The following is a 14,083-nucleotide window of genomic DNA, read 5'->3' on the forward strand; positions in this document are numbered from 1 at the left end:
AAAGAAGAACGGGCAGTGGAGGAAAACCCGACAGTCGGCACAACAGAAGCTGTCCTGGGGGATTTACCTCCAGCTGCCGAAACAGAGGAAGTTCTGGTTAAGTAGGAATGGGTAGAGCTGTGTGAACAGTGAAGACTCCCAGTCAAACAAAAATATCAATTGCATTTTAAAGAGACAATGCGGCTTAAGATGGAGGTCAGGAAACTAAGGAAACAGGTACATAAAATGCAGAAGCAGATGAAGAAATACAATCGGCAAGCTAAAAATTCCAAGGTCGTAGGAGTAGAAGCAGAGACTCAGACGGACCAGGTAGCCACAACCTCTGCTGCCACTCAAACAAACCCGATTGAGTGATTGTTTGAAGACTGTGAGTATGCCTTAGCGGCCGAAGTATAGACTTGGAAATCTATTATGGCTCATTATCAAAATGAGGTCAGAAGAACTCAGGAACGAGCCTCCACAACCATCTTTGAAAATGTGGAGCGCATAGACATCATGAGACTAAGGCATGCGAAGAAGTAGCTCAAGATGGAGCAGCTGGAATAGCAAGTGGAAAAGCTGAAAACCGATAAGGTGCAGATGTTCAATTTGGTGCAAGAGGTGATGGCATGTCGCCCTCCACTTCTTGTTATTCTTTATTCTTACATGAAAATTTTCTTTTATTCTGCATGGAGAGTATAAAAAACAAGATTAGTTATGAAATAGAAGATGGTGTACAATTCCTCCGAATAATGAGGAGTCATGACATGCCAACTCAACATTTGATGTGGGAGTTTTACCTGCACAGGTATCTACTGCGTCTGGATAGAGAATTCAACCCGGTCCCATATGTGGGGTACATTCATTTAAGGGCCCTCACCTCTTACACTTTCAATTAGATCAGCTGGCAGAAGGCTTTTAACACTTTTGAATCCAATCAGGTTACAAAGCCATTTATAGTAAGAGGAGAACATGAGAGGTCAATCACAATGTTCACTAAACACAACACCTTTTTGGGAATTGAGGGGAACAGAGACAGAATGTTGAGGACACAAAATTGGTGCCTTGATCTTTGTGTCAGGCAATTAATCACATTTCAAGATGAGGCCCTTGATTGCTGTCAGAAAAGGTGGATGATGTCACCTACAATTGTCCGGACTAGGGAACGTTTTGGGGCACCAAATTTTGCACGAGTGCTCCCTAGAGTGCCCAAATATGTGGCATGTGTCTGAACATGTGGGGTCCAGTGGATGGGGATCCAGTTTTAGTTTCCTACTATTTGGTTGCCTATAGAAAATTACACTCCAACGTATAATGTTTCGGCAGACTGGTGGAAGGAAGTCCTCCTTTCAGATGGTTTCAAAGTTCCAGGAATAGAGATGGTCGTAGAATATGATCTCGCTCAGCTTCATGAAGCCTACAGTCTACAAAATCTAGACCTGTGGAGGAGGCGAACTGCATGAGAGCATGCAGAAGGCTAGTTAGGGGGAGATGTTGGGCACCAAATCGAGCTATCTTTCTGTTGCATTTCCATCACCCTTTTTGACCTTTTTGCACTTATTTACCCATGTTTACTATGCTAAATTTACAAGGTAAACACCCCTAACTTATCTATTGGAATATTTTATTAATGAAGTAAAGTCACGGAGTTTGCCTGTTCACAATACTAAAATGTATGTTTGACCGCAGCTTCTGGAGAACAGGAACCAAAGCTTCAGCATTCCGCAACAGATCTGCTATTCACAGCAACGACCAGCCATAGGGAGGCCACGCAACTGGAGTTGTAGTCCCTGAACCATTCTTGGGCATCTTGTTGATCTTGTCTGTCTGGTGTTGGTTCCATCCCAAACTAATGTATATTTCTGGGGTTACGGTTACCATGTTTTGGGGAAAGAGGTTGTTCTCCCTCGCTGTGTATAAAAGAACAGTTTATTCCTGTAATTGGGGACACCCCATTGATATTGTAATAACCCTTTTCAGATTAATAAAGTATCATCTATTTTTCTGTTCTAATCTTCGCTGTGACTAACGCAGCCCTGATCAGAGAGCTGGGCCCGCTCTTCTGATCAGGTGCTGTGTCCTTCTGTGTGTGTTATTTCTTAGTTTATGCTTGTTGTTACAGTCATTTAATTCTTGTAATTGCTTTTCTGAAGTGTGTAATTGATTTAGTTTCACAGCAATGTTTTGAATCTTAATCGTGAACCCTTGGTCGGAACAGACTGTGCTCTTGCCCCTGCATATACCTTGTGCGTTGCCTTGAAAGGATACACACCCAGATTGATAAATTAATGTCAGAATAGGGTGAATAAATCGTTTATACCTAGACACCAATAGGATCCACACCCATTTGGAGTTAGTTCCAAATTTTTGTAATGTACAGTCAGAAAAACTACATCAGTTTTGATATTAGAGCAATCCCAAAAACATCCCAAAGGGGAATCCATTTGAACTGGTAAAGGAGAAGCATGAGGAATGTTGGACTGAGAATGATGTGGATGAATCACTGTGAAGATGAACTGTAATTGAATCCAAATTCTAGTAGCACGAGTGACAATATGAACAATAGAATGCGAGAATCCCTATTGGAGGTGTTGATCCCAGAGAAAGTTAGCATCCTTGGGCCCATGCAATTAGTATCAAAATATTATCTTCCAATCTACATTTTTTTTTGTTTATTTAATTTTCTTAGTAGGAGTAATAAAGAAGTTTCCACTGCTACAAAAATTATGTGGATCCATGCATTGCCACAAAAATCACACATTGCTATAGAATTGATGCACTACTACGAAATTGCTAAAGACAAATGCATGGGAATTAATTGGGACAGTCAAAGGGATATTCACCATGCAGTACCCCTGGGAATTCATTGAGACAACTCAGGAGGAGGTGAAGTGCCACTAAGATTGTTGGACTACCACGTGAAATTAACAGTTTGAGGGTTAGTTGTAAATCTAGTGAATTAACTAAAGAGAGTTTAGTTCCAACAATTTGCAATGGGAGAAGAGAAGGTTCAACTCCAATTCTGAAATAGGAGAGAAGGTTCAACTCCATCTATACAATAGAATAATGGGTTCAAATCCAATGAACTAAAATAAGAAGAAGAGAATGAATACCATCTCATGTTTAGGGAATTTTGAGACTGATTGGCAGTATGATCACGCTAGTCTAAAACAATATGAATCGTGGAGAGACTACAACCTCCAGATTTCATTTCCAAGCCCAAATCAACAAATTATTCAATAAGGGTTTAGGTTTTCCTTTTGTTTTATGTTATTTACATTATTAATTATATCATATTTAGTTTTGTAGCATCTGTATATTGTGACTGCTTAAGTACACTACTTTTGTGGTCAATGCACTCGTCGAGTTCCAATCTAGTTCCATCATTGTATTAGGGAATTATAGAACCATATCATACATCAAGCGGTATTAGAGAAATGTTTAACTCTAGTTCAAAATTTATAAAATTATTAGAGCTAATTCTCTCTTTAAATTTGGTTTCCACAAGATCAATTATTGTGCAACTGTGGTAGCAAGGAAACAGGTAGAGGGTTGTTTCAACTTGAATTTACTGGAAGAAGAGTTGTGGGAGGTAGTGTAGAAAGAAAATGAGTTCGTAAGAGATATAAATATTCTGCCCTCTTTATCTTTAGGGACTCCACCAACCCTTTCCAACCCAAGGTTACATCTGGTTGCTACATTAAAGTGAAGTTTAATCATCTCATCCTTAGGAGGGATCCAAGTCACTTGAGGATTTGGAGTATCCTTTCTTTGTTCTCCTTTAATGGGACAATTTTTAATAATTTTTACATTAATAGGTCATTAGCTTATGAAATTATGAGAATGTGGATAAGTTTTTCATCAAAATGCCTTAATTCATTGTTGTTATCCAATTGAAAGTTAAAGGTAGCATACAATATTTTTATTTAGGATGAATAGCAACTTCATATGTTATGAACAATCACTTGTTGTCAAATGAGATAATACTATATTCTATTGCACAAACTTCTTTATGAGGGAAACTTTCAACTGCAACCCCATACCCTTATTTTTCATCTGAAGTTAGCATAGTATTCATTGAATCATATCCATTCTTATGTTACCTGTATATATATTCAAGTATGTAGAGGTAGAGACTGTTTCTATGGCAAGATATAGAATTAGTATATAAGAGGGCATAGGAAGCGTATAAAGTGTTTATTTGGAACAAAAATAACTTCATATATTCCTAAATCAGTTTTTTAAGATGAGATTATATTATATACTATGGCACAATCTTCTTTATGATGGAAAGATCTAATTTTAAATCCACATCCTTCTCATATGAAAGTAGCCTAGTATTGGGGTGAATCACTCAGTGGTTTTCCCTTTTTATGTTGTCAACACATATTGAAGAACTATGTAGAGGTTGAGATTGGTTCTATGATAATATGTAGAATCTATATATAACAGGGTATATGGTAGTTAATTTCATGGGCACCACCCCATCCCATCCCCCCAAAAAAGGAAAAACACCCCTTCCTCCTAGCCATTCCAGATTTGTTAGTGACCTCATTCCAGTGAAAATTTTCTGGGTGGTTGTATTTCCAATATGGAAATGGGCCATAATCTAAGTTGTACAAGTTTCTGGAATGAGGGAATGTCAGCGACATGGGTATGAGTGTATGGAATATTTAGAGGCTTTGCCTAAATTTCAAGGGAATGGAAGGTTGGAAGTGGATATATATATATATATATATATATATATTTAAAATACAAAAAAAAAAATCCAAAAAATAGGAAAGAAATTCAAAAATACATAGGAACATATCTTTCCCATGTATGTACATTGTTACATTTTTTGCCCGAAGGGAAATCGTAATTTCCATTAAATGTAGTGAAAATTACATTTTTACATATGCGCGTTGTGCATGCCAAAAAATTGTTTTGTGAGAAAATAGTCAGTCATCAAAAAATCGAAATTGGGATTTAATGCCCATATCATGTCCCATCGCATAAAATGTCCATAGATAGATACATATCAACTTATTACATATTAATAAAATTCATGATTACAAAGAGTATTAGAGTATTAATAGTTGTGGATAAGTTATTAATGATGAAGGGTTAGAAGAACCAAGTAAAGAGAAGTCCAAGGCAAGTGGCAGTTACAAGTTATTTGATGTTAACAATAGAAGTTGAAGAAAAATGAAGGTAAATTGTAAAGGTTTCTAAGATTGAAACTGGAGTTAGATTTCACTAGTTTTAAGAAGGGAAAAATCTTATCCTTCATATGGCATATCCAACAACAATAACAGATTTGGTGGCTAAATTTGTCAGCAACAAAGGAAGACCACATGTGGTATCAAGCAATACAAAATGCAGATAGAAGTACCATTAGATTATTGATATTCCATAAAGAAGAGTGGCATGATTACCTCAGTAGTGATGATTTCACTCATTTATATGATGGCATCAGGTGATACTATATGACTTCATGAATCCATAATACTTCTAAGCGGTGAACATGTCCGATGCAGGAGGGAAGACCTAATTCCATTCATAAACAAAATCTCTGCAACACCTTGCAAATGAGTCTGCAAATAATCAATTTGATTTTTCAGTGAGAAATATTCCGAACACATTATTCCATGTACCCAGCAATGGATTACTTATTCAGCTGAAAGCATTTTTTCCAAGTAGATATCAATGTCAACGACAAGAAAAATATTTCTGAAATGAGACTAGGAAATGGGAAAACAGATAGTAGAATGTTGCCTAGACCTGAAACATTAGAAAAAGGCACAGTAATATGAGGCACCATGCTAAAAATAAAACTAAAATGCAAAAGGAATAATTAAAAAATCTTGATCTGAGATGTCCAAAATTGTTAAAAAACAATGCACATTTGTGGCATCAGAAAGCACCTCTTTCGGTAGTAGAGGTGGAGGTGTGACGTGAAGAAATATTCTAATGTTTGAGGTACATAGAACAAGTAGAGGTTCAAAATGATATAGAAATTAAAAGGGTGAGATTTTGGGTCTCTTCTTAACATTTCCGTTGAGGAGATCGAAAAATACCATTGATACTAGTTTAATAATGTTGAACCATACATCAGTTTCGTAGGTTCTTAGAGCACCAGAGGGACCAACTCCATATAGTTCCATAGCAAGGTGCTCCTGACATGTCTGGCTACATCCCAATCCCATAGGAGTGGCCAATGACCTATTCAGAGTTTCTTCCTTTTGACCACAGATGCTAGGAGTATCCCTTGCTCATACACCCCCCCAGGATCATATGATTGGATCCATTGCTGGCCCCAGGGGACTTTGATAGTGCACCTGTAACCAATTCACCTTCCTTGCCATCAGTCATTAGACTCAGGAGCCCCTAACATATCTAGCTCCATTGCAAGACCTTACCATCTCACTCACTCGTTCCTTTTTAGCAGCCATTGATTATTTTGTATTATACCACGTCTCTTATATATGTGTTGAAACAACATCACCACTAATTTCTTTCTCTCTATATGTTATTTTTATCATTTTTTCTAGGATATGCACTTGCACTCCTACATTGTAGTCATATTGACTGCACTCTTATTCAGTCCCATTGACCTACTTTTGTGATTATCAGTAGGAAATTAATAAATTTACTTACAAGGTTCAGTGACAACAATTGTAGGTAGCATTTAAATGCCCAACAGTGGTGTCACATGTAGGGATATGCAAGTAAGCAGTGTCCAAACTATCCCTAAGGTTGGTAGTGTGCAAGAAGCACCCAAAAGAGTGGTGTGAATATGAGAATGGAGAAGTTGGAATGTTTTGGATGCTCTCAAATCCATTAGTGGGAATTTAAAAACATTTCATTACTACTCCGAAGCCCATGGGTATGGGTCCCCTGAAACTTGTAAGTAGTTCTTATGTAATCATGGTTGTAAATTTGTAATCCACAATCTGCTTGCATTTTGTAGGAAGTACAATAGATATATCCAATTATAAGTTTTATTTTCCATTGTTTCCTTAATTTAGGCCCTCCAATTGTAGGGATTCTAGTATTAAAATTTAATTAAATATGATAAACATTATCTTCCATGCATGTGTGGAATGATTTCATAATTTCCTTACATACATTCTACTTGTGGATATATAGGTCAATTTCTACACTTGGTCATGAGTTAATATGTTAGCTTGTCACTCTATTAGATCACTTTATAGTTTATCATGTGGATTAGGCACTGTGGATGATGTTGCATGGGGGGACTTGTCCCTACTTCTGGGATGGATCCTCTGGATTTTCCCCTCCTTGGGGATTGCAAGGGGAAAGTCCCTATTTTGAACGAGACATCTATGAGGATGTGTGATCCTCTCCCACATTGTCTAAATGTTTCTTGCCATAAAATGTGATTTTTTGGAGACATCTTATGAAGGTTTTGGGGACTTATTCCAAATCCTCTAGACGTTTCTCTCCAAAAACAGGGAGTTTTGGGAGATCTATTGGGATGGCTTTGAGGACATTTATATACCCACTATTGAAACTAGTGCTGATTTAGTTCCAATTCTAAAATAAAAATATTCACCAAGTTGTTCTACTTTCAAACTTGGACAAAGGTTATCTATGCATTGCATGCCTGAATACTATGTAGTATGTTTTTGTAATGAGGGCTAGTTTCTTTCACAGTTTTGACTCTCGTGTTTGGTAGGTTTTTGTATCCTATATCAACTCTTTCTTTTGGGAGGGTTATAATATCTATGTAGAAAATATATTTAAGATATATCATCTAAGAATTGTTACTTTTATTGACTTACATTAGATATATTATCTATGGCAATTACTTTTATTGACTTATATTAGAGCACTATGCTCTAGAATCTTTGTTTTTAAATTTTATATTTCTTTAAAATTTTATTTTTAAAAATATTTTTGGTTTTCCCATTAAAATTTGGGGTTAAATTGTAGCCATCCTTGAAACCCTTCCTCTCATCACTATCCCTGAAACACCATGCAAAAATAGCCCAAGTTGTTCACAAGTTGTAGGATTTTGTATGCAATGTATTAATTTCTTAAAAGATTAGACATTTGCCCCTTTTTCCCACTTATCATTTGAAAGTTGACATAATTTTACTTTCCTCATATGATTTTATCCTTGGGTTCACCATGCAAAATTTCTTTAGTTACTAATTTACCTCTTCTTTCCACTTCTTTCCCATAAACTAAATTAAAGGGAGAAGTGCCGATAGAAGCTTTTTGCGTTATCCTATCTGCCCATCAAGCATGTATCAAAGCCTTGTGCCAATTCTTTTGATTCTGGTCAATTGTTCTTTTAATAATCCTGATTAGGTTTTTATTTGTTGACTCAACTAACCCATTACCTTGCGGACAGTAATTGGCCGAATATTTAAGTTTGAATCCTCTTTTAAGTGCAAATTCAGTCATTGCATTTCCAGAAAAGTATGATGCATTATCAAACATTAAAGCGGATGGCAATCCAAACCTAGTGATTATGAATTGATCTATGAACTCAATAATATTTTCATAATTAGCTGTCTTGAGCGGAACTGCTTCTACCCATTTAGTAAAATAATCTGTTGCCGTGAGGATGTATCTATGCTGCTTAGAAGAGTGAGGAACGATCTCACCTATTATTTCCAAGCCCCACTGACTGAAAGGTTGCTCAATGTTTACCGGCTGTAGTGGCAGGGACAGCTTCTTTTGTCTTCCAGCAGTAGTTTGGCAGACTTGACATCTCCTCACGTAACTGTGCAAGTCTTTGAACAGCGTGGGCCAGTAATATCCTGCGTGTAAGATTTTATGTGCAGTAGCGTCTCCAGCATAGTGTCCACCTGCTGGCCCATCATGGAGTTCCTGCAAAACTTTTTCAGCTTCAGCTTTCTCAAGACACCTAAGAAGAACAGAATCATAATTTTTTCTAAAAAGAATATCATTTATGAGCTGATATTGTTTAGCTTTCAATCTTAGAGCTCTTTTCTTAGTATGATCAAGGTGTGAAGGAGAATACCCATTCTTAAGATAATAAATGACATCAACATATAATGATTCTGCATCGTTTAGGCTTACCTCACACATTTGTACCTCTTCAGATGAAATTTCAGAAATTTGCGATGCTCCGGCCAGCATTTTGCAGAAGCCTTGACCTCTTACAATGTTTGCTGGTTTGATCTCAAGGTCATATTCCTGTAAGGCAGTAACCCAATTAGCCCTTTTCTCACCCACATCCTTCTGTACTAGAAGGTTCCTTACCGCTGGAAACGGTACCATGATCTTAGTATGGGTTTTAAGTAAGAAAGGTCTTAAGTATTTGATCGCTTTGGAAACAGCATAAGCCTGTTTCTCCACGTCTAAATAATTGAGTTCAGCACCCTGTAAATTTGAGCTAAAAAACGCAATTGGAGCTTCCGCTTTTTCTTGATTTGCTTGAGTTAGAATTGCAGCATATGACTTATATGAGGCAAATGTGTATAAAATAAAAGGTTCTGAAAAATTCGGGGTTGCTAAAGATGGAGCGTTAATAATAGCTTGCTTGATCAGGTTGAATGCTTCATGTTCATCTTGACCCCATTTAAAATTTGAATTCTTTTTAATCATGGTTTGCAAAGGAGACACGATTCGTGAAAAATCTGGAACGAATCTCTTTACAAAATTGATTTGACCAAGGAAAGATTGCATGGCTTTTTTGTTATGAGGTAGGGATATTTCAGAAATTTCTTTGATTCTGTCGAGATCAATGTGAATACCGGATTTTGACACTATGAATCCTAGAAGTTTCCCTTCACTTAGTGAGAAAAACGATTTCTTTGGGTTAAGTGAAATTCCATACCTTAAACACCATTGAAAGATTTTTTTCAGGTCTTTGAGATGGTCGCTTCGCTTCTTCGAGTACACTGTTATATCATCCAAATAAATTACTATAGATTTATTGACTAACCCTTTGAATGAGATGTCCATGGCTCTCTGAAATGTGGCACCAACATTAATCAAACCAAATGGCATCTTCCGATATGTGTATATGCCCCATTTAGTTCTAAATGTGGTTTTCAACTGATCATCAGGATGTACCAACACTTGATTGTATCCTGAAAATCCATCCAAGAAAGACATTAATTCTGAGCCCGCCACTGCCTGCAGTATCTGTTCCATAGGTGGAAGAGGAAAATTGTCTTTTTGACAGGCTTTGTTAAGGTTCTAAAATTCAATGAAAATCCTAATATCTCCGTTTTTCTTTCTAACAGGTACCATATTGGAGACCCATTTGGAATGTCTGACGGGAAAGATTATCCTGGCTTTTAGTAACTTATTGAGCTCAGTTTTTATCTGATTTTCTAAATTGGGGTGGATCTTTCTCAGCTTTTGTTGGACAGGTTTTTCGTTATCGATCATGGGAATAGTATGCTGGATGATAGAAGTGTCGTATGTTTTCAGCTCATCATAATTCCAGGCAAAAACATTTTTATATTGTCTCAAAAGACGAATATACGCTAGTTTCTCTTCAGGGGCTAGGCCGAGGCCTAGATTAATGTTTTGTGGTTTAGCATCGGTCCCTAGGTTTACTAATTCGTAGTTCAAGGTTGAACTGTAGAGTTTTGAATTGGTAGACCTCTTAAACCGATCTTTCAAATCGTATAAGTCTTCTAACTTGACCACCGACTTAGGTATAGCATTATTAGTGCTATTTTGTTGCAATTGTCGATCGTGCTGGTCTTCGTCAATTATTTGATTGGAGTAGGATCCTTTAGACGTGAGGAAATTTACGATATTAGGATCGTCATTGAATACTCTCCAATTTGTGATGTTTTCAGGAATGGACAGTCTAAAGATTAAATCTATTGAGAATCTATCTGGACTAAAATCTTCAGATGGAATAAGCTTAGAAGCTACGTTAGCCAAAAGGTCTGCACTTGCATTTTGGAGTCTAGGGATTGAAGAAATATTAAACGCTATGAAATGCTCAGTCAGATCTTGTACTAAAGATTGATAGTGTTTTAAATGACCTGATAAGCAATGTATAGTGTTATGTACCTATTTAACCACAATCTCAGAGTCTCCAAAAACTTGAAGATACTTGACATCTAACCCGATTGCTTTGTACAGGCCTTGAACCAAAGCCTTGTATTCTGTTGTATTGTTTGTGCAATCGAATTCGAGTCTGCATGTGAGCATGATCTTATCTCCTTCTAGACTAATTAGAACGCATCCTGCTCCTGCTCCTTCGTTATATCTAGAGCCATCAAAAAATAATTTCCAAAAGAAAGATTTATTTACAGGTTTATCTAAAAAATTGATACATTTCGAACTATCAGTTCGAGAAAAATTTTCGACTTGGTACAAAACAGAGTGTTCTGAATAGGGTGACGCATGAGCATTGAAATTGTCGAGGAAATAATCTACCGAGTAATTGCCAATGATGCTGCTGTTATACGCTACTGGTTCATTTTCTCCCTCTAACTCCGTTACTATGTACTTCTGGTGTAGCTCTCGTTCAACTTTTATTTGATTCGGTTTACCATTGTAGGGCAGCCACATGTGCGACCAGTCGGTTGTGAAGTATCCATGGAGTTTTTCTGACCAATATTTGCTAAGAATTAAGCGATAGAATTCTGGGATATCAACAACTAGAATGTCAATAACCTAACATACCTTTGGGTTGGCTGACAATCTTATGGTTACTTCATTTAGTTCACCAATCACTTTGACTTGAGATCGATCCAGCTGAACTATGCGCACTACGGATTTCTGTGGTTGAACATTTAATTTGGCACATATAGATTTGGGTAAAATATTCGATGAATTACCGGAATCTACCAAACAATTGTGCACATTTTTATTGAAGATCTCATAAGTAAGGAGAAACGGGGGAGTGTGAGATCTTGATCTTCCTCCAATTAAGGCGATTTCATCTAGATCAACCTTACTGATTGCAGTAGTTGGAGGTCTTCCCATGTTATGAGAAGCTTGAGAAAGTACAGCGCAGGCAAAGGTGCAACTGGCACGGCATGTAATTCTTTCATCATTATCTTCTGTTGATGTTTCAACTTGCTCAGTTCGTAAAGGGTGATATTAGCTCTAGTCTTATTCATGTCATTAATAATATTGTACTCCATTTCATCCGACACTATCAGTGTTTTAGATGGAGTCGTTTCATCTGCTTGGACTGGGCTAGTTTGAGTCGCTTTAGATGTTGTTTTATTTGTTGCGACTTTATCCTTTGTTGCAGAGCTTGCGCTCTTCGGCTTAGGGGTAGTTTGGGGAGGATCAAGCTGATTTTTGCTTCGTGTGGTAACCGGAAATACTTCTTGATCTTCTTCTTGTGGGAGGATGAATCCCACATTCCTTGTAATTCCACAACTTCTTCGTCATCGATCTGCCCTTTGGTGGCAATTTCCTCTTCCTCTTCCTCGGATTCAACATTTGAAATGGCATTGGGTGGCTTTGCATCCGTTGAAGGACCTCTTTTAAAAGCTCTGTAGGGTTTTTTCGAAGAATTTTCTGCTACTTGTTTTTTTATGTCGACCATCTCATTGGACATGGTCTTTAGAACTTTCTGCAATCCTTCCAAATCAAAATGATCTTTTTCTTGTTTCTTCTTGGAGTCTTCCTTGAAGGTGACTTTTTTGGACTTACGTTCCTCTATCGCGGATCTCTTTTCCAGGGCTATTATTCGTTTCTCTACTTCTATCACCTCTTTCATCTTACCAGCTAAGGTTATTTTATCTGCCCTGTCCACGAAGATTGCTATGTTTGATGGTAGAGCGGTAATATACCATTCACATCGTACTTCTTCGCTGGGCTGGGAAGCAGTAGGAATTTTGTTGAAAATTGTGTTGAACCGTAAATTGAGATCCTTAATAGGTTCTCTAGCTTTGGCTTTAACATTGGATAGGTCATTGATACACGTTGCCGTCAACTTGTCATCACCAAACTTGGTTAGGAATTGGTCCTGGAAGATGTCCCAACTTGTGATGGATCCAGAGGGTAATGAAAAGTACCATGACCTGGCTGTCCCTTGCAGTGTGTAGGGAAAAAGCCGAACAACAACATCTTCATTAGTAACTCCATTGAGATTAATGGAAAGCATGAAGTTGTTTATGTGCTCTTCTGCTAGCATGCCTGCCTCGGGATTGAATTTAGGTAGCCATTTCTCAGGATGGGCCGGTATTTGACTCAAGGGTGCAGGAATTAAGACTGCCCCAGGGTTATTCCATGGATACTGGGCCATTTTTGAACTGCTAACAGAGGAAAGTGCAGAAGATGATCCCTGTGGCTGGGAGGATGAGGATACTATGATCGTAGATGATTGAAGAGGGGTTGTGGGGGTTCCAGTGGACAGATGGACGATGATTTGGAGTGGAGGTGTGGATGGTTGACTTCGCGGTAGTTGAGATGCATGATGCAGACGAAAGAGTCTCACTGTCAGACTCTTGCGGTGATTTCCTCGCTCTTTTCCTGGTGGGAAGAGGTAATTTGGTTGGCTGGACGCCAAAATTTTCACTCTTTAGCCTGGTCAGGGGATGAGCAGGGTTGTACTGCGAAGTCACACTGCCTTGAGATTTATCAGACCTCTGAGGAGAAATGGAAAATCGCTGAAGTTTGTGAATCAGGGATTCGACTTCAGGAAGTTCAACGGTAGATTGTTCTGAAATATCAGGGTGTGTAGCAGCGGTTGATACTCGAGCGACTTCTGACTCTGGATTTAAATGTAATGGGGCAGTTGGGGGAGATGATGAGGGGGATTTACTCTTAGAATGGTATTTAGATTTAGATTTACTTGTCATTCATAGTTCAGGCCCTCCTTCTAGCGCCAAATATGTTGAAGCCCCGAAAATTAGGTCGACAACAAGGGGGATACCCGCCCAGTCCAGACCTTGGTTGGCAGCTCCTTATTCGTTTGGTATAGCGGGTCCGACTGGGGATAATGGGACCAGTTTCCCAATCTATGGGTGTGTGTGTGTAGAATTGGATGTTGTTGATCTAACAGTTCCTATCTAAGCTATTCTAATTCAAACTTTAATCTAATTCTATGTTGTTGTAATCTAAGAAACAACACATCTAATCTATGCTAACCCAGGATGTAATTATTCTATTATGTGATCTAAAGTGATTTCAAATA

The sequence above is a fragment of the Pinus tabuliformis genome, chromosome 2_1, assembly GCF_031772625.1.
Source record: "Pinus tabuliformis cultivar Carrire ecotype Pingquan chromosome 2_1, CPIR1, whole genome shotgun sequence".
Classification (NCBI taxonomy): domain Eukaryota; kingdom Viridiplantae; phylum Streptophyta; class Pinopsida; order Pinales; family Pinaceae; genus Pinus; species Pinus tabuliformis.